General features: G+C 44.7%; 2 long non-coding RNA genes across 5 annotated transcripts in view; both read left to right on the top strand.

The window, feature by feature from the left end:
* LOC117001949 overlaps positions 1-18,428 on the top strand; it is a 77,117-nt gene extending 58,689 nt beyond the window's left edge. For 3 of the 4 annotated variants that reach the window (XR_004419190.1, XR_004419187.1, XR_004419188.1), the window contains 2 exons: positions 9,618-9,718; positions 17,054-17,308. This is a non-coding gene — a long non-coding RNA (uncharacterized LOC117001949). Of the gene's footprint in view, positions 1-9,523; positions 9,719-17,053; positions 17,309-18,118 lie in introns of those variants that run through there. The other variant, XR_004419189.1, reaches the window with a different exon arrangement.
* Positions 18,429-19,662: 1,234 nt separating this feature from the next.
* LOC117001951 lies at positions 19,663-26,036 on the top strand. The gene is made up of 3 exons (XR_004419191.1): positions 19,663-19,742; positions 22,377-22,503; positions 25,816-26,036. It is a non-coding gene; the product is annotated as an uncharacterized LOC117001951 (long non-coding RNA).
* Positions 26,037-26,068: the final 32 nt, after the last annotated feature.

Below are 26,068 nucleotides of genomic sequence, written 5' to 3' on the forward strand. Positions count from 1 at the left end.
GCTTGTTATAATTTCATTCTGAAAGCTCATCTCTGCTATATTGCACTGAAGTTGTTTTTACATTGTAACCTTATATAATAATGGGATTGTAATGACTTTGCTAATAGACATGCAGGATGCAAATTGTCTGTTTTTCAAAGTTATAGCATTTTTGGTATAAGGAGCAGCTTAATGGAATCATCAAGAGGGTTTTGAAAAGTTCCTTCCCTGTTTTTCTCTGTGTGCTAATACTTACAACATGAGATCACTGAGACAATATTAGGGAATGAGATTTAGTGTCACTTTACAAAAGCTGTATATTTGATAGGCAGTGTAATTTGTGGAACAGTGGTCTCATCCTAAATGGAAATCCAAATGGAATTATGAGCACTCTTGAACTTTCAAAATTGTACACTTAATGATGATGGAGATTAATTTTATTGTCTGAGCTTTGTGGCTGAAGCTGTGGGGATGGAAGCCAGCATTAAAATTTGATGAAAGAGATTTTCCCATGGGGAAGATCTGTTTCTGATACTAACCCATCATCCATATTTGGCCCTAGATGGTTTCTTTAGGGCAAGCACAAGGCTGATTGGTTGGAGGTAAGTAGAGAGAGCTGTTAGAACAATGGCTAGAGACCACTAGGAATGACTTGTGCAAGTGTGGTAGCACCCAGGTTTTCTAATATCTATGCTGGATATGCCTGTAGCTGCAGTGCAGCCAAAGATGATGTTTTTCTGGGATATGTAGGGGTCAGCTCCTGTCTGGTGTGATGTAGGTAATCTTCTAGTATAGTTTATGCTTCCTCTAAATCATCATTTCTGTAAGGAGTTCTCACTGATATCACACTTAATGTGATTAAAGAACCATGTGACTTCAATGTGTTCAAATCACATTAAGTGATTCTTTACCATGAATTTCAGCAGAAACCCCTGTAGCCATTTCTGTGTGAAAGCTGTGCATTGGTTCTCCTTGGAATTGCAGTGCTAATTGTAAAGTTTGGGGATTTTTCCCTCTCTTCTGCTTCCCCTTGTCAGCTTTGACTCTCAGAGGCTGAGAATAGCAGCTGCCAATGCTCTCTGTAAGGCTATTCAGGTGAAAAAGAAATTGTGCTTTCTTTAGTTCCAGTGTCATTTGACTTTCCCACAGTTACAAGGATTTCCAGCAGATTTGTTTTTTCTGCTTCTCCCTGTGCCAAGGGCTGCAAAGGTGATATTTTTATCTTGGCTCAAATATTTCTATTTATTGTGTACTTAAAGCTTGTAAGAGACTTGCTAGAACTTCCTGCTGTCTCCAGTGGTACTGGTGCAATGCCTGAGGTGTGCTGAAGCCTGGCTAGCAAATATCCCAGACTTTGCTTGTTAAATCACACTCCTCAGGCTGGTAGCTGTTCAAGTCCCAGAGCCACTGTCTGGACACAGCTACAGAACTGTGGCTGCAGGTAGAAAGAAAAGCAGTAACACAATAATTAATGAAGCTGGGCTTTCCAGTAGCTTTGTTTCTAGAGCTGCCAGGAAAGCCTGATCATTAAATGAACAATTTGTATTAAAAGGAGAGCTGGCTGGGAATGTTTTGATGGAAACTTTCTCCTTGCAAAGTATTATAGCTGCACCTGACTAGAAACATTTGGACAAAATCTGTCAAGAAATTTCTCAGTCACAAGATAGAAATGATGGTAAAAGCAAGCAATAATTAAAATTTAATTTTCAATCATGAAAAGTTTGGGCTCAAGATCTTTGTGTTTTAAGAACAGATATTTAATCTTTCTCTCCCAGAGTCCCAGTTTGAGCAACTACTTTTGCATCAGAAAAGATGATTTGAGTGAGTGTAATAAAGTGCTTGCCTTGCTGTGGAGTGTAGTTTATGATGCATTTATGCATTTTAGAATTGACTATAAAGGAGGGATCTATCAGAAGAAATGTGTACAACATTCCAGAATCCATCAGAATCAAAGGATTCAGAATTGAAGGTCCAAGTTTCCCAGGTCTCACATGGCTTTTTCTTCAGAATTAGAATCAGCAGAATCCATTGGGATAACATATCTTTACCTCCATGTGGCAATTAAATGTACAGTATATATAACATTCATTAGAAAAAATGCTTGGTATTTAGGTTTAGAAGAGTTAAAAAAGAGTGACAATTAGAAAAATATCTGTCCCTGGGGATTGGAACAAGATTTTTTTCTTATAACAGTTAGAAAACATTTTTTCTTTCTTTAGGCCATCATGCGATCCACTTGCAGCAAACATCCTCTTCAATCCTTTACATACATAAAGGCTTGAATAATACTTGTAGCAAATGTTTCTGAGGTGCATTTTATTTAAAAAAAACCAAGCAAGCAAGCTAACAAATAAAAAACCACAAAAAATCCAAACCACACGTGCCCGTGCAGTGTGCCTTCCTGGCTGCAGGCTGTGCTTGTTTCAAGCCTGGCTTATGAAAGAACAAATGCAGCATGCTCAGCAAGAAGCCAGGAGAGGCTGTTTAACCTGTGACCTCTACTTCCACTTGCAGATGCAACAATTGAAATTACAGTTGCTGCTAAATTGCAGGGCTCTGGCTTTGCTGGGGTCTGTAGGATATTTGTGCTTGTGGCTTGACCTTTCCACGAAGGGCTGAACCTGAAAAGCATCATCATCACAATCCATCCTGTATGAAGCTCCCAGTAAACCTGAGAGGAACTGTTTTGTCAGCTGCAGCACTCGATACTGAGCCATTTCACTGCTTGCAAATGTCAGCACTTCCACCTTATCTGTTACAATGCTTCATTGCATTCAAACCACTGTCTTGAAGTACCAAAATACGAATTTCTTCTTAATGTGGAGTAGGCCATCTGTGCATTGTTCAACTTCTCACTCTTTAGAATGCTTAAATAGTGTCACAGATGTGTCATAAAAGTGTGTTGGTTCATGCACGCAAATTCTATGAAGTGTATTAGTATTCATGGTTTTCTTAATATTCCTGCACCCTAAAAATGCATGAATTTCAATCCAGCTGTCAGTCAAGCAAACACTCCCATGCTGATGTGATGATAAATTCAAGTAAGAGATCAAAATGTAGAATACTATTTTAAAAAGTTTGCTGAGTTCACTCCATGCTCAGTGCCAGGGAAGCTGAATTAGTGTCTGTGCATGAGATTGCAGATGCAGGTGTGTTTGCACTGCAGCCTGTTGCAGAGGCCTGCAGGAGAGCATGGGCACAGAAAGAGGGGGGCCCACCTCAGGGGAACCACATCCAAGTGCTGAATGGTAGGAGACAAAGGGAGCATGTCAGAATTCTTACGGGTTCAGGTCTTCAAAAGAGCTGAGCAGTTGTTGGTTACTGTAAAGTTGTTTGTTGTAAAGGCACATCATTCTCAAAAGGCAAAGAGTCCCAAGTGTTAAAGTCCATGCTAGAAGCTTTCTGGAATAGAAGTAAAGTCCTGATTAGAAGTAGGAGCTGCAGCCTGGTACAGAGTCCAGAGCAGAGGCAGTCTCCTGGTACAGTCTCCAGAGGCAGATGCTCCCTTGTCTTCTCTTCTTCTGCTCTTTTCTTCTTGTTCTTCCTCTTCATGTTCTTCATGTGGTGCTAGTGATGATGATGGTGGTGGAGGAAGAGAGAGCAAGAGAACTCTCACTCCAACACACAGATTCTTATTTACAAATTACCCAATGAGCCAAAACATAAATCTGAAGCATTTCTCCTAAACCTATTAGAATTCTACATGTTCTATCTGAAAAATGTAAGCACTATTCTTACTATATTTTTATTATGTCTAGAACTATGTTTTTGAGCTCTCACTGCAGTTTGTTTTTGCAACTTGTTTTCTACACTAGATTCTAAGCTTTTGCTCTTTAAGGCACTTAAAACACATTTTTACTTACTTAAAACTAAGATTTATACTTCTACTTCATATCTGTACAACTTAATAATATTTGTACTTACTTAAAACTAAAGCTTACACCTCTATTTCATGTCTGTGTGGCTTAGCGTACTTTAATTTCTCTAAAAGCTTTAATTCAATTCCTGCAAACTGCAGAGAGGTCTCTGTGTCACACACTCCAACAGGAGCAGCCAGCACAAACAGCACTGGATGGGGCAGCTTTGGGAGCAGCTTCTAAGGAATCAGAGGCAGCAGAAAGCACTGAGAAGGAAAGGTTCAGTGTGGGTAAAGTGTGGGTACAGCCAAAGCTTCTTGCTCCTGTTCAGTTCTCTCCCAGGTTTGGGGATGGTGTGTCCTGGATGTCAGAAGAGTCAATCCTCCAGGCTCATCCCAAGGCTGGCTTTCAGTTGTGCCCTGTGGGTGGTGGTAGGACTGAGGTCTGGCAGCACGGAGCTCCTCAGGGACTTGGCAGCTTTCTGAGGTTCTGCAGTGCCCTGGGAAGTGAGCTGGAACCTTCCCTGCCCCATGGCCTGCAGCATCAGTGTCCACAGGAGCAGCACTGGGGGAGGCTGCTGTGCCCAGCTCAGAAACTTCTGCGAGCTCTCCCAGCTGGAAAATGATCTGTGTGCTGATCTGTGGCAGTCCTGGGAGAGCAGGCAGGTGCATGTAAAGAGCTGTGAATAAGCATGAAGATGAGGTGTATTGGCACTGCTGCTCCCTGAAGAAGTGATGTGGAATGGAAGTGCAGCCTGAGTCGTGCTGGATTTGATGTGCTGCTTACTCACTACATTGCAGATGCAGCTCAGTTTGAGCCATGTGTGGGGGGTGTTTTCTTTTTGCATTCAAATCTTACATTTATCACAAGTATTTGAGGCAATGAGATTAATTTCTCTCTTTCAATTACTTTACTATTTTGCTCTTGCTCATTCTGTTTAATCTCCCCCCACCTTTTGTTGTGCAAACTATAAAAACATTACTATTTTCTACAGCGTAGGGTCATAATTGAAATTTTTGCATGTGGAGCAAGATGGTAGATTTTTGGATCTAAGACAATGAAGCTTTTCATGTTCGTGGTTTAAGTTAACAAAAAAAAAAAAAAGCTGCATGTGCCCCATCCCTGCTGTGTTCTAGGCCAGCTTGGAGCAACCTGGTGTAGTGGAAGGTGTCATTGGTCATGGCAGGATGTTGGATCTAGGTGACCTGTAAGGTCCCTTACAATCCAAACTATCCCCTCACAGAGTCTATACTCTGAATATTTATAATTTAAAGTTGGGTAAAATCATGAGAGATTTCACCTTGCTCAGGCTGGATTCCATTGGCTAGGTGAGTGTCACTCCCAGTTCACCCAGAGGAAAACAGAGCCGCACAAGGTTTGGTGTACTCCAACTGCACCCAGACTTTGTGTTCATCTAGCCTGAGGACAATTCAGGACAATTACCATGTAAGCTGAAAATAAAAATTAAAAAGAACAGTTCTAAATAGCAGAGCTTCCTTTGCAAAGTTGCTGAGTGAGGAGCTGTCATGCTTCATTAGGAGCATGGTTACTGCAGCTGATTGCTTCATACAGGGTATTTGCCAGTCTGATCATAAGGAGTACGTTGACTCAAGAATAGCTGCACATAAAGAAGTGGTGAGAAACTCTGGGAGACAACTGAAAGTTCTTTTCACGACTGGTAGTGTGAAGAAATATTGCCAAAGCTATCAGAAAAATCCTCTCTTTTCATATTGTGTTCCAGCAGATACAGACCCACATCCCAAGAATTCTTCACAATATTTGGGTAGAGAATGGGCACAAGAAGTAGCACTTGTTACTGCTTCAGCTGGAGTTCATGGGCTCAGCCCAGGCGAACACCAATCCATGGCATTGTCTGAAGTGCATTGCTGGGTTTTGTTCCAGAAATGAGTAAAGGAAGAAGGTTGTGAAATAGTGAGTATTCCATGGGAATCCATGTTTGTCTTCTTTGGAGAAAACTCTACCAGTCATAATCTACAAAATGTGTATTCCGTATTCTCAGGCTGACTGAAGCACTTTGGCTTTGTCCAGAGCCCTGAAGAATAAATACCCTCACTGTCAGTTTGCTCTGCTCTGCCTGGGTAAGACCCAGCCAATGAACTTTTCAGTGAACTTGAGCAATTTGGGATTGCACCAGGAGAAGGAGCAGCAGCTCCTTTCCTTGTTCACATAAATCAGTGCCAAGGTACTCAAGCACAGAGCTGTCCCTTTGAAGCCCTGTGAATGACACTTTATTTCCTATAGGATTCTACCTTTTAAAAAAATCTTCCAATTTCTTTTCTCTCTTCCATAATTCATTTTCTCTCTTCTTTTTAACTCACCAAGTCTTCTAAATGGCAAAAATTTAATTTTTATTTCTCTCTCATCACCTCTTGGGATTTCCATTTGTGAAAGGTTTTTAAGAAGGGCTAGTTGAGTTGGTTCAGCAAAGATCAGTTTTACCAAAGATTTAGTAAACTTAAAGAAACAATCTTGCTATTAAGATTTCTATGCAGTCATAGTTCTGTCAAAAATGGAGAGGGAAAACACTGAAATATTGTATTTACAATTTTGCCTTAAGCAACTGTGGTTTGCAATGAAAACTCAGAACATTTCCCAGGAAACCTTGTTTGTGTTTGGCAAACGTGTAATAGACATTTTTCTCCAGATGTCTTTAATTTTGAATATTTCTAAATCCTTTCTAAATTGCTCTGCTTTCCAAGTTGCCGCTGCAAATATTCAATGTAGACCTTCATCCTAGAAATGCTGGACGGGGGCACAAGAGGGGTTTTAGCTTTTTCTCTGAGGGGTTGATGGTGTAAGTGCACTGCTGCACTAGTAGTTCCCTGGGATCAATAGGGAGGGTCAAAAAGGAGCTCCAGGCCTCCTTGGAAGTGTGTGTTTAGTATTTGCTCCAGATTAGTGCATTGCCAAACCTTTAATGACCTGGTGGTTTGACTTTGTCTGTTAGGCTAGAAACAGAGGTCACCTCATGGCAAAAATGCACATTACAAACCTCTTCATCCAGAGATGGCCCGGAAAAGCCTGCTTGGTTTTACTGCTGTTGTGACCCAGGCAAAGCAGAGATATGCAGTGTTTTACCCTGCATCTTGGGGGAGGTCATTGCCAGTGAGGCAGCAATTATCACTGTCTTCTCTGGTCATGTGCACCTCATGTGGGAGCTCCTCAACAGGGAAAAGAATATGATGGTTATTGCAACAGGCAGATAAACTGTGGGGTTATTGCTGTAGGATTGCAGATGCCAAAGACTTCCATGAACAAGTTTGTGGGAAAGACATTCATACTGTCTAGGCACCACTAAATACCTCAGGCCCAGGCTCTGAGCTGCAGTCTGTAGAAGGGTATTTGAGGCTAGTTCTTTCCCTCTTGCCTTCTTCCTGAGCATCTAGCTTGGACACCAGGAGATTCAGGACAGTGGGACCAGAGGGACATTTAGTCCCACTCTGTGTGGCTGGACCTTGCACATTCTCAGCTAGAAGGGGAGAAATGAACTCACATTTTGTAAATGTACCTAATTGACCTCAAAGGCTGCACCTCATAAAAGGGTGAGCTGCATTGTCAGGTCAGTGCCACACAACACAAGCTCCCTGTACCTGCAGTGCCTGCTCTCTGGGACACCATCAGGCTGCAGTTTTGAGTGAACACCAGATGAATTTTTAAAGTGGAAAAGAGCTGAAGCATTGCCAGGAGGTTATAAGGCTGGTGAAGGAACATGAGGCTGAGGAGGAGGCTGCACAAAAAGAGCAGTGAGAGATTCTTAAGGACAAGATCTGTGCTCTGAGCTGTATTAACTGCACTGAACTGGAATGTGTTCAATGGCTGAGAGGAGATGGAGGCCATCTCCAAGCAGCACAGAGCCCCAGGGACTGGTAAATAATGAATACAATTCTACTGCTGCTGGGGTGACTCATCACTGCTGGCTGTTCTAAGCACCTGCTGCAGGGCTTGGAGGAGGACTGGGCCTCTTAAACCTGTACAGCAAGTCAAAAACAGCTCTGAGCCCTAGCTGCTGCTAGCTCATTCCTTTTTCCACCTGGCTATAAAAGGTACCAGCAGCCATTGCTGATAGAGGGAGCCTAAGCAAGGAGGACAAATTGTCCTGCTGTGTTTTTGGCAATGGAGGCTCTTGACCCAGAGGTTGTTGTTTTCCTTGGTTTTCCTAAAACCAGGGGAGCAGGAAGGTGGCAGCTGACACGAAGCTCTCCAGACCTTCCAGAGCTTCTGCTGACAGGCACTGAGGGCTTCCCTGCTCACCAAAGCCCAGCAGAGTTCTGGGACAGAGCCAAGGGAGAGCCCAGAGTCCCTGACCCTGACACCAACTGCTCCATGTGCACTGGCAGTGGCACCAGCAATTGTCCTTTGATCAGGCCCAAAACAGTCCAGTGTGAGATCTTCAGCTTCCTCCCCCTGCTCTGACACAGGGAAAAACAGGAGCCATTTCCAGCTGGTGTTTCCACAGGTAATGTCACTGTCAAAATTTGTGCCACTTCCCCGGGCAGGTTTAGGGGCAGCTCAGAACTTCTTAGCAGTGGCTACGAAACCAAATTTTGTTATAATAACAGAATGGTGTTGCAGGATGCCCAGACCACAGAACAGGTCACAATGGTCCCTCTTTTCATGCATCAGTTTCCTTGGCTTGCCTGCTGCTGGGTCTTTGCTCACAAATGGGCAATATTGCAGAAAATGAGTGGAATTGACTTTGTCTCAAATGTCTTTGGAGCCCAGAAGAGGGGTAGAAAATGAAACCTATCCCTCTGCATGGCATTTTCTCCCACAGGTAAATCATTGAAATCCCACTGTAAATCATGGAAAAAGCTTAATAGACTATACTTCAGCTTATTAGAAGTATGGGAAAACTAAGGCTGTATTTTGAAAACAATTTTACTGTGTTTGGACTTCCAAAGACAGATATGAGTAGACCCATTGAGCTGGCTGTCACAGCTATGTTTTCACCTGTGATTAATTTGATCCCCAGCTAATCACATATGCCTGAAAGCAGGATGTGACCTATTGCCTGAAATTCTTGAGAAGAGATGGTAAGCAGTGCCTGGTGGCATGCAGAGAGAACACGACTGTACTGCTTCACATTGACCTGTAGGAGAGAAGTTTTCTTTCAGAGGGATCAACTTCAGTGTTACAAACTTTCCATTTGAGAGTGCTCATTCAGGCATACAGCCAGAAGTTGTGGATTAACTGATCATTTGTGATGTGAGAGAAAAGTAAAGAATGATAATTCCTAAAAGCCCAAACCCAGTAACTGGCAGGTACAGCTGTAGCAGCTGATTCTTAATTGCTGAGATGCAGGAAATCCTCCTTTTGCTAATCAGACTATTTTAAACTTAGAGTACCTCTTCTCATCCTCCACTGGCTGTTTTGGCTGTTTTACTGATAGAGAACCTGTCAGCTGCAAGTAAGAAGTCACAGTTTCAGAGTTTTTGAACTGAGATGTTCAGTTCAAGAATTCAATAAAAATATTGCACCTTGGCCTTTCCTCACCAGCCTGCTGCCCTTCTGTGCTCTCCAGCCAGGGCCAGCCTTCTGTTCAGGTTTAACTTCCTCTTCTGTTGACAAGTCCCTGCTTGCCCAGGGCTGGTACTAATCAGCTGCTTGTGTGAGATTTGGGACATATTTATATCTGGTTTGGGATCAGATTCTTGTTCGTATTTTCTAGTAGTGGACTCTGCAACCTTTGAGAAATTTGGGATTTTTGTGGTGGATTTTTAAGTGCTGTTCTCTGTTGCCCTATTTTGCTTTTTTATCCAGGAACTGTTGTCATCTTGCTAGTAGGAGTGCCACCACTTCATACCAATATCCTGCCTCTCACATCCAAGACTGTTCCATATTTATAACCACCTCCTATTACTGTAAGTATTTTTCTCTGACGTGTGTCTGTTTAACCAAGGTCATCTTCCTGTTTAATCCTCCTTTCTTCTGCAAAACCATTTTCTTTCTTCTTTTTTAAGAAGTTGAAAACAAAAATCCTTTTAGGCCATTGAGAAACTTAGAATAGCCACTAGTATTTATTAATTAGATCATTTCAGTGACTACACTGTCTGTTCTTTATCCACAACTGTGTGTATCACTTCAATTGTCTGCCTCTGAAGTGATTTTAGTGACTGTAATGTGCACACTCACTCGCTTTTAGACATTCACATGGGCAATCTTGTCTGTCAATAATTGTGCCCTTGACACATCCTTCTGACAGCACTTCTTGGGCCTCCCCAGCCTATGCTGGGGACAGACTCAGACAATTGCTCAGCTCTGCTTTTGTGCTCCCCATTGTGCTGTTGTGTCTGCAAACCACACATGTGATCCTGAAGGAGTTTTCTGTAAGAAGAAACCCTTGTTCTGCAGAGCTCCCAGTGTGAAGAGATGAGACAGATGACAGGTGGAACGGAAGAGAGGCCCCCCAGCAGGCTCTGGGACTCTGTGACCCCGTGTGGCACTTGTGAGGTCCCAGTGCAAGGTGTGTGACAAGGCTGGGACAGTGACACAGCTGTCTGGGTCTCCATGGCTTTGGCACAGCAAAGGACCAGGGAGTGAGACCTTACAAAGAGTCCAGCAGGGGAGTGTGGCTGTAAATCAAAACAGTGCAACAGGAAAAATTATCAGGAATAAGTGTATAATCTGTAGAGCCTTTATGTCTGAAGTGGTATTGCTAGGGATTATTTATAGTGACTTTTTTACAGGGCAGTGGTCACATCTGCTTCTGTGAAGTATAAAATCATTCCCAGAGGGAGTGGTTTCTGGGAAGAGAGCAGTGAAGTTCCAGGAAGATGTCTGAAATGAAATAGCCTGTCTGGGGATCAACCATGCTGCTCCTGCTAATTCATGGGGTCTCAGCAAGAGTATGCTTTGACCAAGTAGTAGGAAATACTCAACTCAGTGTTCTCTTTAGGTTTCCAGCTCTGTACCCAACTGTGCAGGGCAAGCACAAGTGGGAAAGTCAAAACCCACTAAAAGATGGAGCAGCTTTTTTTAGAAAGGGAAACTTGAGGAGATTTCTGTTTGCATCAGCTTTCCCTTTGCCTGCTTTTCATGCAGGCCTCATGGTTGGGTGTGTGAGACTTCGTGTAATATCAAGAGTACATTTCAGATACTGTGTTATTTCTGTTCACCTTGGTTCCCATTCCTAGAGACATGCCTGGAGATCATCTTCTGAGAAGTTTAATTTACAAAAACACTTTTTTGCAATGTTGACAAAGGCATAGCCAGTACCTGGTAAGGAATTGGGAGTTAAACTACTAGGGTAGTTATTCTTTTGTTGTTAACATGTTAGGGAAAAGGGTAGTATGGCAAGGAAATATTAAGAAATTTTGCCAGAGATATTTCTTTGAATATTGCAATATTGCTTTGGATACTGTTTTTCTAGCAGTGTTTTGTTAGTGTGCCAATATACAATACCTATCTTTAATCTAATTACAAGGCATTTTCTTACCGTCCCTTTGATTTGCTGTGCTATAAACTTACCTTATATCAAACTAAGCATTTGCAAACAGCTCCTTACCAGAGGCTGTACTCAGGGCTGCTGGCACAAGGCAGCCCAGGGTTTGAGGTGCCTGGATGCTGCAGCAAGAGGGAGTGCCTGGTGCAAGCTGCAAGGATGCACTCTTGTGGCAAAGAGGTGCTGTACAGGGAATAGGTGCAGTTGAAATCACCTTCTGTGTATTAGGAAATGAAGACTCATACTGAAATAAGATGAAGAGATTATCAGCTATACTAGGGAATTTTCACTGCAGCATCAGTGATCATTTTGGATCAGTTCTCATAATGTTTTCTCTGCTGGAGGATGCATTTGTGCTTGTTTCCTGAACTTCTTATGAGCAGGTGCTGTTCAGCATGCCTGGGTGTTTCCTGCCCTGGCACACAATAACTGTTGCCTCCCAGCCAGCTGTAGGACTTAGAGGAGAGGAGCTGGGGAGCATAGCCAGCTGTGTCCCTGAGCAGTACCACTGCACCCCAAAAACCTGGCCCTGCTGCCTTTGCTGTGCTGGCAATAAGAGCAGCACAGCTGAGGCAGGGCAGGACTGCCTCCCTTCCTGCCCTAAAACACTCCCAAGGTAGGGTGGGGAGAGTGCCAGGATGGTACAGGATGGCTGCTGGCTGTGCAGGCTTGGGTTAACCACAGAGCAGCATTAGATCATGGCCAGGGCTGTGTGTGTGCAAATCCAGCACTAAGAACCAGCCAAGCACAGGCTGATTGAGCTGAACTGTTGAAACACTCTGAGCCTGTTTTAAAGGTGCTTAGGTGCCTGCTGATATGGATGGAGTTTTGAACTTCCCCAGAGAACCTACCTGGAGGCTATTTTCAGTCTCTCCTCTTGGACTTTGTTCCTTCTCCACAGCTCACAGCTGATCATGTGCTTTTTCTCTGCCACTGGTTACCTAAGTTGTGTGTTCAGAGAGGTTCTTATTTAACTGTTTGCTAGTGTGGGACTGAAGAGTCTTCAGCATGAATCTCCCATGTCCATCTCTGTCATTTTCTACAAACAGATGTGTCTTAGAAGAGTGTCCCTGTGGAGAAAGCCAGGGATATTTGCAGACTGCTTATATAAGGTAGTACTGACAAAACCCCCTTGAACTGGTGCGTAGTTATGTCATTGAGAGGGTGTTTTCCAAGTATTTCTTACCATGTATTGCAAAAGAAGCCACAATCAATTAGCAGCTAAATCATGAATGCAGAAGGTTAGTAGCGAACAAAAGTGAGGAGCATTGTAGCAGCCTGCCAAGCAGTTGGCTCCATCCCGAGTGTGACAGATGGATCGCAGGTACCAAAGCAAACATTTGAGTGTACATAGGGGAAAACACAGCCTGTAACACTGCCTTACTTCTCATGTAATCTCTGAGGATGGGTGGCTCTCTCTGTTTTCCAAGAGACCCAAAGCTGCCCTGGAGAAGTTCCCTAGAGCAGGACTCTGCAGGACCTGCCATCAGACAGCACCATCCCAAGTGCCTGGGCTGAGAACAGCCCAGTGTAAAGCAGGGAACTGCCAGGGCTGCAGGGCCCGTTCCCGTTCCCGCCGGGGTTGCAGGGCCGGTTCCCGCAGGGAGCTGGGCACCTCCTCAGCTGCGTGTCCCCCGGAGTTCCTGGGCAGCACTGAGTCAGAGTGCAGGCTCTGGGGGTGCGGGTTAGAGCCAGGGTTAGGGATGTGCTTCCAAAAGCGCTCCTCTCTCGCCATCTCCTGGCCAGCTCTTGGCTCGGACCACCCGTGCTGCTGCACACAGAAATGATGTAGCGTGGTAGAGGTGGAGGCATCGCTGTGCTCTGTCCCTCTCGTTCCTGCACCTTTCCCCGGGTTGTGAAGCAGCACACGTACTTGATGTGGATGGCACCTGACTGAGTAGGTGTGTGAAGAAAGCTGCTTGTGTTAAACACCAGGTGTGCTCACAGACATGACAGCCACAGAAACCACTGTGAGCTCCATCCCCGTACAGACAGCAGCTCCACATGTCCTAGGTGGTTTTTCTTAAAGCAGCTCTTCCATGAATGGTGACAAATATTAGCACCGAGGAATTTAACGAGGTAATTGCTCCCACTGAGGGCCATGGAGCTTCCTGAGCGCTCAGGTAGAGCCTCTTGGATCAGATCTGTATCTGGAGGAGCAGCTCCAGCTGCTGGGACAGAACAGCTGGAAGTAGGTGCCCCTCCTTGGAGGGGTGCACAACTCACCTTTGGGGACTGAAGCCCCCAACTGGCTAAAGAAGAAGTAAAACTGAAGATCTGTAAATAATAGGATTAATTATCGATTACTGGGAGTGGGAAATCCAATATTTCTGGCTTTCTTGCCTTGGTAACTGCAGATTTTTTTCAAAAAAGAGCAATATGTTACCCAGCTTGTGTTTCTAAAAATGTAAGTACTAGGCAGAAGTTGATAATTGACTTCTTATGCTCATTTAACCTACATAGCCATATATAATTTAATCAGTAGAGATGGAATTGTACTTCTTCAGCTGATTATAAAATTACCAGAGACAGTGGTAGGCTGATGACTTGTGCTCTTTTGTTACAGAAAGAGACTCTATTTTCTACAACTAACTAGGCATAGTAAATTTGAGATGCATTCACTTTTTTCAAAAAGCCAGAGGAGTTCTTGGTCCTGCACATCCCCCTGCTGGCTGTTTAAAGTGGATTATAATCACATTTTCCCAGAGTTTTTTTTTTAGTGTTTTCCTCTTCGGTGTTGTGTGTGAAAAGCCCACACAAACAACAGGGAAAACTGATTGACAGCCTTGGGGAAACAGTGAAACTCTGCAAAATGCTACCGGGCACACAGAGCAAACTCACTGAAACACCAGGAAACAAGCAATTATTTTTAGTCACTATATGCTATAATAGGAGCCTAAAGGATTCTAAGGGATGTGGGATTTTTGAAACAAGATGGTATCCTCAGCACAGATGCACTTTTTAATGAAAGGTTGAGTGTAAGTGCTGCTTCTCCCTTCACCATTATTATTGTGGTCCACTGGAAATTTCAAACTATGAGGGGGTGATGTGGGCTCCAGAAGATCTTTCTTTGGAAGAGACAGCTATCTACAGCTGGATGGGAGCTCTAAGGTGGATTTCTACAACTGAAGCAATGTAGAATTCCTTGCCTCTGGACACACCACCCTTCCAAGTGGGCCTCATACAAAAGGTGCTTCCAGGACCAGCAGCAATGTGGAGGGCTAAGGTAGACAGAGGCAGAGGAGAGCTCAGTGCTGCACCTGAGCTGCTCCCCTGCAGCTGTGCCTGGCACATTCAGGAGCACTGGGGGCACTGGCATCTGGGGCTGGGTAATCCTTCTTATCTGAGGAAGGCAGAGTGGACACCCAGGGCCTGAGCTGCAGCTCGGCAGCTTAAGAATTTTCTTATGCAGGTGCCATCCTGGTATGAAGAAAACTTCAGGAACTCAGCTTCAGGTTATGTGTTCTCAGCTAAATCCCATCTGAGCTGTGTGAGCTGCAAAAATCAAATTAGAAATTCAGACAGATGGGAACCCCTCAAAACATGTATGTTATTTTGTTTCCTAAAAGGATTTTGACAAGTTGTTTAAAGCTGTGCAGCCTACTACCTATCTCTGCCTGGTCTTTGCAACACAATTCAAAATAAACTCTTTAAAGGTTTGTGTTTCAGCAGGGTAAATGCAGAGTTGCCTTTTTGCATTTCAACGTCAGCAGCAGGTAGCAACAAAGAGTTGAAAAGCTCTGTTTAGGTCACAGCCTAGCCCTCATCATGAGCTGTATGCATGTGATGACTACTTCTAAGTGTGAAAAAATACTTCTGTGTATCTCCTGGAGTGCCTGTGCAGCACCCAGCATTAGTACTTGGTGTGAGGCTGCCTGCAGTGGACCTTGAGAGGAGCCTGGGCAGCTGCATTCACACTGCAAAGTTCTCATGGAATGCTGCAGGCATCAGGAGGAAGTAATTTCTTCTACATTCATTCATTCGTTTGTTTGTTTGTTTGTTTGTTTGTCTGGAGCTGCTAAAAACCATTGTCTCCCAAAGGTGGCAAGTGCATGAGTAGGTGATGCAGAAAAGAGATTTGTGGATGAGTAAGTCTGAAGTTCAAGCATTTGTCTCGCAGCAGATTAACAAAACTTCTAAAAGGCTTTGGCAGTTTTAGTTGGAGTTTTTAATTGCAGTCAACAACAGAAGCTCCAGGCCCCCTCATAAATGTGTGCGGGCTTGTCTTCCCCAGTCCTTCCCTTGAAGCAGGGCAGGGAGAGGCTGACCTGAGAGATTTGCTTCTTCTGGACCTGCAGTAAAGTTAGGCATTTAGAGAGATATTCTGTGGCTCCTGAGAATGCTTCTAATCCAGAGAGCAGGGCATGAAGCTGTTGGCTACAGCCACACCTTTACCCAGGAATTCCTACTCAGCTGCCCTGGGAGCGGCACAGTGCAGCACAGGGGCTGGAGGCAATGGCACTGACGAGGAACAGGAAGTCTGGAGCCCCATTTTTCTTCAGTGCTGGCTGCAGCTTGGGATGGTGCTGAAATGGGCCCTTTTGGTCACGTTGCTGAGGCTGCTCTGGGAGGTGCTGCTCTGGCTGTGCTGAATTGGAGTCAGAGCTGCCTGTCTTGGCTCCTGCTCTGCCACCCCTCACGGTAAGTCCTGCTCTGCCAGTGCAACTGCACATCAGGCACTCCCTAACCTAGTTCTGTCACAATGATGCAGGTTAGCTTAGGTGTTTTTTTAATATGGGAAAACTAGCCCTAAGGCCAGGTTCTCTTGCTCAACTTCCATTACAATAATAGCATGCGACAGACATTCGTATTCTGCTCTGCTGGAGTGTGTGTGATCAGCTTGTGATTGGACTTAATGCCTCTGTAAATAAAAGAAACACAGAACAAAAAGCGTGATAGTCTCTAGAAATCTGGCTGATTCCTGGAAGAGTTAACTCATTTAGCAACCTTTTAGTGGGCCATATTGATTACATGGATGTGTTCAGAGCAGCTGTGGGTATTGCGGTAACAATGAACTGAAGCAGTTTATCAGCACGTCAATTATTTTACTGGTATAAAAAGGAGCTTTAATTGGACTAATGATGATGGGCTCAATCTTATGTTGAAGATATCTGGCTATCACAAAATTATCTCTCAATGAGCTCATCTGTTTTGCAAGGAAGAAGCTCATAATCTCATAGGATGGAAGATGTTCTGGCTATTTATAGTCACTGATTTTATTTGTAGGGAATATCATGACTTCACAAGTGCAGTGGCACTAATCTCCCTGGCAAAGCATTTATCCTAATCTAAAGGGAGCTGTTTGCTGCAAAGCCAGCCATGTACTTAAAAGGGCCATTGAACAAATTTGCAGCACTGGCAATCATTTGCCTGTAAAAGCAGCAGGTGAATCTGTGTGTCCTGAACGCACAGCAGCCCAGAGCCAGGCTGCTCCCTGGAAATGAGTCAGAGGAGAAGATATTCCTACCCAAAATGGCTGAACTGCTAAAATGAACTGGGCAGCAGCACACGAGCAGCTGAGAAGTGCTGCAGCCTCCTGGCTGCTGGGGGGCTGCAGGGCTGGGCTGAGCACTCTCAGTTAAAGAGCAGGCTGCTGTTCTTACACCAAGGACAGGCAGAGTTTACTTTGTCTCAGGTATTTCCTACCCTGTTCCAATCTAGCTAGTCTGGGCTGGCTTTTAGCACTAAGTCATATGGAATTGCTTTTGGCACCTGCTCCCAAGAGATGCAAATACCTTTGTGGTTATGTTTGCAGAGATCACTGAGGACCATGGAGATAGCTGGAGTGTATCTCCAAGAGATCAGACGTGTTCCCTACTGAGCCAAATGGACAATAAGGTAATCAGAAAGCAGGGGGGGAGTGGAGTTTCTGCAGAGCTCAGGGCTGAGAGAAGAGCGAGCCAGCAGAGATCTCTGCTGGGATGGAGGAGGGAGCTGTGACCTGCTGGAGCAGGGTTTGGTTAACAATTCCACAGCTCGAGCCTTCAACAGGACATGGAGCCAACCCAGGACAGGCTGGTGTGGCAGGAAACCTGTCAGGGCAGCGAGGGCTCTGCAGGGAGGGAGTGTAGGTGCACAGCACCTGCTGCATCCCACCAGGCACCTCATTTCCTGACTTGCTGCTGCAGGAGCCCTCAGCTACCTGGGCTGCAGCTGTGCCTGAAACAACAGTGCAGCCCCAAGCCTGATTCATTTTTCCTTGAAATCTGTGGGGATAGAGTGCACTTCACTCACTTTCTGCTGAGGCCTGCCCTTCCTGCCATGGCTCAGTGACCCCACAAAGATGAGCAGATTTGTACACAAGGTACATACAGGATAAACTAGGGCCACATCAGTGGGAAAGGCCAGATGTGTGCTCCTTTAAATCATAATCCTTCATGTAATATCACACTTAGTTGTCATAGAAACCATGGCATCACTAAGACTTGCAGCTCTTGATCCTGCAAAACAGTTGAGCATTGCTCTTGATATAAAGTATGTGCTTAATTTCTAACTATTTCTGTGGCACTGCTTGTGTGTGTAGAACAAAGCCTACACTTTATTTTTCCTGTATGAGAATGATGTGGCCCAGTAAAACCTTATGGTTTCTTTAGTTAAGCCCAATCGGTGTTGTTGGGGTTGGGGGGAGAGTTGTTGGTCTTTTGTGAAGAATTTTTCCCATTATCATGTTAAGAAAGTCTATGAGGTGACTCCCTTAGCTTTTAATTGCTCAAGACAAAAGGGATGGGTGGAGCTGTCTGGCTGGCTGAATCGCTGGCGGGGTTTCTGGGGTCTGGGTGGCTGGCCTTTTTTTTTTTGCTAGCTTGGGAGACACTCGCAGGTCCGATGCGAGGAGAGAGGTTTTTTCTCTGCGGTCGGATTTGCCCTGCACCCTGCACTGCCTCTGAGACCACCGCGGAGGCCTGGGACCAAAAACGGTGAGCGGAGTCTTCCTTCACCCTCCTGTCCCCTGAGACACGGCTCTGCCGCCTCTGCCTCCGCCTCCCTGCTCCTGCTCCTGCAGCTGCTGCGACTGAGAGGGGCTACCCGCTCCACGGGGACCGTGAGGAGAAGAGTGTCTGTGGCTGGAGAAGGGACTGACACTGAGTCTTGTTCTGTTTTGTCACCGATTTTTTTCATAGCTGATGTTGTTCTTGTTTGTAGATATATCAGTAAAGAACTGTTATTCCTAAACCCATACCTTTGCCTGAGAGCCCTTTAATTTCCAAATTATAGTAAACTGGGAGGGAGGAGATTTTCACTCTCCATTTTAGGAAAAGCTCCTGCCTTTCTTCTGGCAGTAACATGTCCCCTAAACCAGGACAAAGTGTGCATTTTTCACAATCAGAAAAATTACTAGCACAGGAATGGTCTAAAGAGAGTTCAAACAGAATATTTTTAGAAGATGCGTTGGCAATTAAATGCTTGATTAGACCACATCGCTCCACTTCTGCAGCCTGAAAAAGCATTAGAATAAAGCTTTGCACAATTTCTTCCAGTACTTAGGGCACTAGACAACTCTTAATTCTACTGATTGTATAAGAAGAATGGGTTTTTTTCATTTAGTCTGGAACATATAGAAGCATATAGAAGTTCAATCATAATTTCTAACAGAAACATTCATGCTCCCAAATTAAATAACCTATTTATTGTAGCTGTTCATGAGGAATTTCATTATTTTCTTTGAAAACTCAGTTTCTGTTTTAAATGTTTAACACTTTCTGTTTTAATTTTAAGGTAAATTTTAGCATTCAAAGTGCTGAGGAAACTATCCCTTGTGTCTCCAAGAAAAGTTTGAAATTCTGGAGGGTTTAAAACATCTTTTTAAAACATCTTTGAGCAGGTGTCCATGTTGAATATTCAATTCTGTTGTAAATGCATTTGAAAGATGACAGATGATACTTCATTCGTTTACATTAACTGCAGTATTTTCCCCCAGATCATGCTACAAATGAAATGCTCAGGGTGCCTTCTCAGTGACCAAATGTTCCCCTGCACACAGGGGAGACATTCCAGGTTTGCTGGACTCAGTGGGCAGGGTTCCACTGGAGCTCAGTGGATTCTTTATCAGGATTGGGTGCTTCAGTCTACATAAGCCTGGTTTATAATTCACATTTGGTCTCATGATAGACGTGGGGTAATGCTTTAATCAATTTCAGCAGTTGATAGCTGGGCCTACCCACATCTGTTACAGCTATTCTATACAAAGCTATGCATTTGCATTTGTGCCAAGGAAACCTGTTCTGTAGAACTGCAGTAGGTCGAGGTGGTGGCAGCTCCACAGTAAATTCAGTGCATTTGTAATGCTTTCTGTCAGCAGAGAACAAGCAGCAACATCCCAAAGGCAGCAGCTTCTGTGGAAATTAAAGCAGAAGGTCAATAAGGTGGCTGAGTCACAACTCTCTTCCAGTTCAGGGGATGTTTGTGGACAAATCTTCCTGCTATTTACTGAGCTCTACCAGCTGGTAAGTGACTGCGTGTTTCTAAAAGCCCTTCTCGCAAAAAGTTTGAATTTTGTGAATGGAAAAAGGGTTTTAAAATGTTTCTGACTAATCTCCTTACCTGGAGAAGAAGGTATCAGCATTTGTATGACTGCAAAGATAAATTTATGAGTGTGCTGTTGATTTTGATGATTTCAGAGTACCTGGACAGAAAGAATCTCATCCCTAAAAACATTTTATGAAGTAGCATGATTCACACAAAAAATTAGTAAGAATTTATGGTCAGCCATATTCTCCAGCAGACACACAAAGGGAGAGTTCCCCAGATTAGTTTTTAATAATATTGTATAAATTTAATTAATTTAAGCTGAGAACAAGGTAGGGAAAGAGGACAGTAAGCTACATTTTCTCTTTTCAGGAGGGCTTAAGTGTGGTTTTTACACAGCTCCTCTTGGTCTAAGAATTAGCAGTGCTCCCGAGCATCCCTGAAGTCCATGGAAGAGAATGGACAAATGGGTCTGAGTGCAGGAAATGCATTTCAGAGCACAGAGGAGCACCACTGCCTCAGTCAGTGCTCTCTGGCTTTTATGGCCGTGGTTGCCAGCGTTGTGGGGGCTCTTTTCTGCTGCCAAGCCTGGGAAATGCCTGGCAATGCCTGGGAAATGCCCAGGAAATGTCCTGGTAATGCCAGGCAGTGCCTGGGAAATGCTCGGGAAATGCTCGGGAAATGCCCGGCAGTGTCCGGGAAGTGTCCTGTTAATGCCCGGGAAATGCCTGGCAGGGGGCGCCGTGCGAGCGCAGCGGGCTGCGGGCGGAGCGCCCGGAACAGAGGGACACGGGCATATGGGGACAGAGGGACACCGGGTCCGGGCAGTTCCCCGGGCACTCCCAGCACACGCGGCAGGGGCAGCTCCCTGTGTAGTCCCGATCCCCAGCGCTGTCCCGCATTCCCAGTGCTGTCCCCACTCTCCAGCCACCTCCCCACTGTAAACTCTCGGCCTTTTCCTTTGGCCTTCCCCGCCCTGCTCACCTTGGGCCACTCTCGGCCGGTTTGGCAGCTCCTCTGCCCTTTGGCATTGCTTCCTCGAGGAAACAATCCTTCTAGTCCCTTATGTCAGAGTGCCAGGAAGCTTTGGGCCTACATTCAGGTTGTTTTCCTCTTCCTTGCTTCATTTGACTTTTCTTGCTTCTTCTCTGCATCAGTACTAAATAATTCCTTTCTCAGTGCTCTCAGGTTTGGGGAGCCAGGACACAAATGCAGACCTGTTGCCCTAATGAAGGGAGGGGATGATAAAGGTCCTTCAGCTCCTTCCCTCCAGCCCTGTTCCTCTCCCCCTGTCCCTGTGGGAAGACAGTGTATCCCTATTTGCCTATTCCCTAGCTAAAACTGTTCATATGAGACTGGTTCTTCAAGCCAGATAAATCTCAGCTGGATAGGGGACAAGTTAAAAAAAAATCACCTTGGTGAGTACATTGCCATACTACATTCTTGCAGGTGTCACCAGATGTTGTTCTCCAGTTGTGCCTGGAACTAGAGTGCAAGCCAGGGCTAGGACTGGGGTGTGTAAAGGAGTATCTTAATGGACACTGGGTGCATCAGAGTCTAGCTCTGATGGTTCATCTATTAAGTCTCACGTCAGAAATCTGTCCTCCAAGTCCCACACTCTTCTGTGATTTTGGATAATTTTCTGCCAAGATCACAGTTGAAGTGCTCTAGGTAAAGAACACAATAGAATGTACCAAGCAGGGAAGATTCTGAAACCAGTGACAGCAGCTGCTCTGCCTCCCCTAGCCAGAGCAGGTGGTGACTGTGGGAGGGATATGGAGAATCCTGTGGAAATAAGAAGTGTGGAGACATGGGAAGGAACTGGGAAGCCGGGGAGTGTTACAGAATGAGCCCAAGTGAGATCCAGTGTGATGGTGATACAAAAATGTAATCTATAGGAGAGCAGGAATCACTAGGTTGTGGCTTTCTAGATCAAGGACTTGATTTTTAAAATTGATTTTTCTGTGCCTCTTGGAATTATTTTCTTGTCCTCATTGCTATTGAAAATATCTTTCTATGTCATCTGATAATTTCATCAGTCTCTTCTAAATCACAGTGAAAGTCTTGATCTGAACTCTAACACTCTAGCACTACCACCTGTGGTTTCCAAATCAGCAAATGACTGAAAACCACTGGTTTAGCTCCCCAGTCTGACCTCCCCACATACAGGTGAGGCTGCACCCTGGGCCTGGATTGGTGAATGTCTCAGATATGGTTGCATGGCTCCTTAGTGCTTTCAGAGCTGTGCTTTTTATCTGTTTTCAGGAAGCTGTGTGAGCCATTAAGGAGACAATTAGATGTGTTCCCTCACTGTATGCACAAGGACTTTGGTTTCTGATGTGTTTGTACAGTGGATTTTAATCCCCATCTGCAGCATTGCAAGATTGTGATTAGAATGGCTTCGCTTTCCTGGGGCACCTTTGTCCTAATAAATTAACTCCCACAACTTTCATATGCAACAAAAACATATCATTGACCTTGCTTTGCGGACACCATCCAGCTTCTGACAGTTCAGAAATATTTACTGTTCAGCCACAGATGTAAGTACAGCCAGAACTACAAATCCACAAACAGTAATGTGATCACCAGCAGGTTATTGCTGTTTCCTACAGGATTGCAAACACTCTTCAGTGGATGAGCCAAAGCACTCCAAAGAAGGGACACCATTGATTTAGTTGCTGACAGCCACAGGGATGGACTCAGAAGAACTGGAGTTGAAAACTGCTCTGGCCATCCTGGGTAAAATCATGCAACTTGGATTTTTTTGATGTTAAATTCATGGCCATGGTATTTGAGTGCCTGCACTCAATGAGTCCCATTAATGGACGTCTGGGGAGCAGTATCCCCTCTGTGTCCCAGGCTGCTCTAGGATAGATTAGTTTTGTAATGCCAGTCCTTAGCTGTTAAAACATTTAAAAGTGAAATTGGTGTCTGAGGGACTCATCATTCCCCCACCCACTGCACACGATTCTTCTGGAAACCAGCCATTCCATTGGTTTTCATGCCCCAATGTGTGGTTTTTTTCTCAATGCTTTGAAGGTGACTTCATTATTGAGGCAATGACACTGCGCTGTGAGCCCAGAATGATATGAAAGCCTGGCTTTGGCAAGCAGGACATCTTGACTTGTATCTTGGTAAAGCAGGGTCCTCTTGACTCTTTCTGCCTTTGTCCCTTTAGGTTTCAGGGAGTGTCCCTCTCTTGTCCTTCTCTTTATGGGTGTCAGGTATTATTTGTCTTTTCTAGTCTCTACGTTCTGCTGCTATCTGTGAAAAGGTTCAACAGTCTACCTGGGGTTCAGCTATTATCAAACTTGCATCATCCATCAGTAAAATCAATTTACACCTCCTCCCATCTCATTAACTTTATCCTTTACTTTCTGTCTGCTGAGGTTCAGGGTTACATAAGATCTGGGCCTTCCCTGTTTCTGAAATGGCAGTACCTTTTTGGTGCCTGACATTTTCTTTTGGGAAAGTGACATTAGAATTAAACAGAAAGACCCTTTCTAAGTGCTAGGCTGTAAATGAGAGAAGCGAGGTCAAAAAACAAAACTATAAACTACTCTCAGGGAAACAAATCAATCCTCTACTATGCACACTCCACTGAATGTAGAGGAGCTTCATTCAGGGGTAAAGGTGGAAATACAGCAGACCTGGAAAAGGCATTCACAGGAAGAAAAGGAGTAACACAAACTGAAATTCATCTGTGCTCTGGAATATCGTTTCTTTAAGCCCCGGACAACTATTGCTTTCATCAAAGTCCATTCATCCTGTATTTTACTTCATTTCCTTCTTAATGGCTCATCCTGAGCTCATCTTTCCCTCAGTTCCCTTTGCCCTTTGCTGCTGCCTTCAGTCCTGCCAGGAACATGCCTGTCTGATCTGCTGGAAACAGGGCTGGCAGTAAATGCTAAGGGGAAAGACAGCTTTGGTCTAAACTGGTTGTCTCGTTGTTCTACCCAAGAATGCAATGAGGAATCTGCTGGGTTTTTCTGACAATTAAAGACTTTTACAAAATTTCCTATATTTAAATAAAAAGGAGGAAAAGAAATAAAGGTTATTATGAAGGTATGTTATCTTCAAACCAGGGATTTGGCCAAAGTTCAGCCCCTGAGATGATAGAGAGAGGTAATCGTGATCTTGAAGATGTGCACACAAGTTATTAAAAAATGGTGCTTACAGGAAATACAGATCAAGGAACTTCAGAGGAACTGTAACTACTGGAATCTGACAGAGTGCTCCTGAGGGGCTGTACCAAGATTCATTACCTTTATTAACCCAGGATTAATAAGGATGTCAGGTCCTGCTCTGGGTACAATCAATTTGGGAAACTCCGGGCTTTCGTGAATCATCTTATGACCAACCAGAGGTTCATGTCAATGTCCCATGGCAAGTCCTGAAGAAAGAAACACGAATGAGTCAGACATGTCAAACAGCTCTTCACACCTCTGAAGCAGCTTCTGAATTCCAGAAAAGGAGACAGCTCCAGTGTGTTCTCAAGGTCTTATCACAGAAACTAATTCACAGCTTGCACAATGCCTACTAAATACCGAGAAGGGCAGGAGAATTCAAAGGAGTGGTGGTTGTGCAGCTGCATGTTACTTCTTGAAGCCTGCAACAGAAAGGCAGACTGAAGGAGCTGGGGAAAGTTCTAGACTGGCTTTGCAGAACACACTTGACCAGTTAAACAGTTTGTTTGGCCTGCTAGGTGCTCAGGAGACCTGAGTGTGGCATTTGGATGGGTGGGTACCTGAGAGAGCTCCCTGTGCCTTCCACCAGCTACTGCAGGCGAGGTGTCCTCCCAGCCAGCACATGCACACACCTCAGCTGTGCACCTGCCAAAAAAAGTGAGGTGTCACAGTTGGTGCAGGGGCAGAGCAGAGGGAGGGTAGCTGAGGAGACAAGGAAGATGGAAGAGCAGAGGGAGTGACAGAGGCAGCTCTGGTAAGGTATGACAGAAGGTGCAGTTTGAACTTGCTAAGCCTACTCACCCAGCTGCTGCAGCGAGGCGTTCCAGCCAAAATCCATGGCACCAAGGAGACTGGGCTGAGTCACCAAACTCACTCCTCTGCTGTGCCACGTATGACACCATGAAACTCCTGACAAAGTCTGCTTGCTTTGGTTTTGTCTCTGGGGTTCCCGTCGGGACACTCTTCCACATCCTCCCTTTCTAATAGGTACAGTCATTTTCTGCTCCTTATTTAGAGTTGGTTTGCCCTTACACGTAAATCATCCCTTATCTCTCCAAGTTCTTTGCCCTGCCTGCTGATGTATTGACACACAGCAGTTATATCCACTCTGGCTGCACTTTGCAGGCTGTACAGTCTAAGGAGTAGTTCAGCCTGTCTAGGAGAGCTGAGTTGCACACACTGTATAATCAGAGTCTTTCAAATGACAGCTAAAAAATCCCGTGGACTTTCTGGTACCTTTCATTCTGAGTATTTAACCGGTGTCAATCCTTCCTGAGTCCTTTTGTAGCAAAGCATGTTCTTTGTAGCTGTCTTTTGCTGGAAGGATGGGAATCTCAAGCCCACAAATCTCTGAGACTTCCATATACTTGGAGTTGTGCATGTGCATAACTGTTTTTCTGGATCAAGATTAGAGTTCTTAACACTTGACAAGATTCAGCTTGTGGTTTGTGAAGTGCTGCCAGTTTATCTGGAATTAAAGATTTATATAAAACATCAATTTTAAAAAAAGGCAATTCCGTATTCCAGGTTTGTGTGTGCACTGCATTAATTAATAGCCGGTTGGGAAACATGAAGTACAGGGTGCAACAACGTTGCTTGTCTCCATGCTCTCAAAGAACTGACAACTACCTATATGCAAAATCAAGCTGGTAAGGGACAAATAAAGGTGCAGAGATGGTATTTCCAGTGTCAGGAAGGGGCAGCACCTCTCCATCTCTGAATGTAGCAAGTATTCTCTTCACCACGGGTGCTCTCATGCATCGTGATGCTTTTTTCTGAGGATAAAATGTTACACAAACAATTACAGGAGAGCTTAAATGGCATGGTAACAATTTTTCACGGCCTCTGTATTACTGATTTCCAGCCTGCAGTGACTGACACCAGATTTTATGTGTATGGATCTGCCAGAAATGTCAGGATAGGAATTCCTGGCTTAAGTCAACCGACCCCCGAGGAGTACGAAGGTCTGACAGGACTCTGAGACGCCAGATGCAAACCCAAAGCTGCGGTTTTTTTCTCAGCAGAACAGAAGCGCGGTGAGGAAGCAACCCCGCGTGTCCTTGCGCAGGGCTGAGCGTTGGAGAGGAGGAGCGGCTGGGCAGCGGCAGCACGGAGTT

Source organism: Catharus ustulatus, chromosome 12 (assembly GCF_009819885.2).
Source record: "Catharus ustulatus isolate bCatUst1 chromosome 12, bCatUst1.pri.v2, whole genome shotgun sequence".
In the NCBI taxonomy this organism is placed as follows: domain Eukaryota; kingdom Metazoa; phylum Chordata; class Aves; order Passeriformes; family Turdidae; genus Catharus; species Catharus ustulatus.